Consider the following 1,854-nt stretch of genomic DNA (forward strand, 5'->3'; position numbering starts at 1 on the left):
TGGCTCTTAGCATCAGGGGGCCAAAGTATTTGAGCTTCAGCATCAGCCCTGCCAATCAGTATACAGGGTTGATTTCCTTTAGGATTGACTGGTTTGATCTTGCAGTCCAAAGTCCAGGAGTCTTTTCTAGCACCACAATTCAAAAGCATCAGTTATAAACGCTCAGCCTTCTTTATGGTCCAACTCATATCCGTACATGGTGGTGGTGCAGTTGCTAAGTCATGTCCGACTCTTAAAACCCTGTAGACTACAACCTGTGAGGCTCCTCTGGTCCATGGGATTCTCCAGGCAAGAATACTGGAGTGGGTTGCCAGTTCCTTCTCCACGGGATCTTCCCAACCAAGGGCTTGGACCTGAGTCTCCTGCATTGCAGGCTGACTCTACTGACTAAGCTATGAGGGAAGGGCATCCATAGATACTACTGGAAGAACCATAGCTTTTGACTATGCAGACCTTTGTTAGCAAACTGATGTGTTTGCTTTTTAATATGCTGTCTAGGTTTGTTGTAGCTTTCTTTCCAAGGAGCAAGCATCTTCTCTGTGTCTGATTTGATACTTTCCAGCCCACTGAGAGCCCTAACCATTGCACTGCCAGGGTATTCACAGCCCTAATCTTAAATGTTACATTTGTATAGTTCTGGAAAAGACATCTATCTAGCACATGCAGAAGGTGTGTGATTTGCTCTCAGAAAATGTTTAAAATGATCTGAACTCTATTATGTATAGTTACTATGTGGAGATAATTAAGTCCTTTAGGGGAAAGATCTTTAAAAAAAAAAAAAAAACCGAGGACTCTCCTGGTGATGCAGTGAATAGGCATTCGTTTGCCGATGCAGAGGACATGGGTTTGATTCCTAATCTGGGGAGATTATGCATGCTGCAGGCAACGAAAGCCCGTGAGCCCTAGAGCCTCTGCTCGATGAGAGAAGCTACTGCAATGAGAAGCCTGTGCACCGCAACAAAGACACCCAGTGTGACCAAAAAAAATTTTTTTTAACTGATAAGGTATTGAAGAGAGGTCTAGCTCCTATAAGTTAGAGCAGGTGGAAGAGGTGACTGAGGAGGAAGCAAATGGATACCAGGTGATAAATGGTACTGTTTTAGAAACATCACCGTCTTGGGCAAATGGGAGGAGGGAAGGCTTGTCAGTAAATGGTTCATCCAGCTCAGAGTGGAAAGTGTAGAGAGCAGAAACTGTTCATGGTCCCTGTGTTGTAGGGCAGCAGCCCTAAGAGAAGTAGCTCCCCAGGGCAGGAGAGACAGGAAGCCTCAGAGGGAAGTACTGTCCAATTAGGGATGACTCTGGAGAGAAGCCTCTGGGAACATGCGCCTCTGAGGGAGCACAGCATGGTGCTCTGCGTTTCAAGTTGCAAGAGGCTTGAGATGGTGTAATTAAATTTCCTTATTTTAGAGAGGAACAAACTAAGGCACAGATTTATTGTAGATATATATATATATATTTCTTTGCTAATAAGGATTCTGACAACAGTGAGTGTTGGAATGCAGTGCTTTAAATATTACATTGTACAATGTAAGGTTCCTTTTGTAGAAATTTGTCTATTAAATAGAACTCTAATTCATCTATAGCCTAGATGTGGAAACAGTGCTAATCATACATCATATAGTACAGAGATCTAAGATACCATTCACATTCATGACTTTAGCACTGGATTCTCTAAAGATAATAGCAAGCCATTTTCTGGTCATCTGAGAGCAAATCTGCCCTTTTCTGATTCCTCCTCTCCTCCCAAGAAAGTGTTATGAGAATATACTATGGAGTAAAATCCTCAATAGTTTAAAATTTTTGAACAGTTTTAAATTTTGAGTAAATTTCATATTCAGATACAGCTCTTCA

Source organism: Bubalus kerabau, chromosome 18 (assembly GCF_029407905.1).
Source record: "Bubalus kerabau isolate K-KA32 ecotype Philippines breed swamp buffalo chromosome 18, PCC_UOA_SB_1v2, whole genome shotgun sequence".
NCBI classification, from domain to species: Eukaryota; Metazoa; Chordata; class Mammalia; order Artiodactyla; family Bovidae; genus Bubalus; species Bubalus kerabau.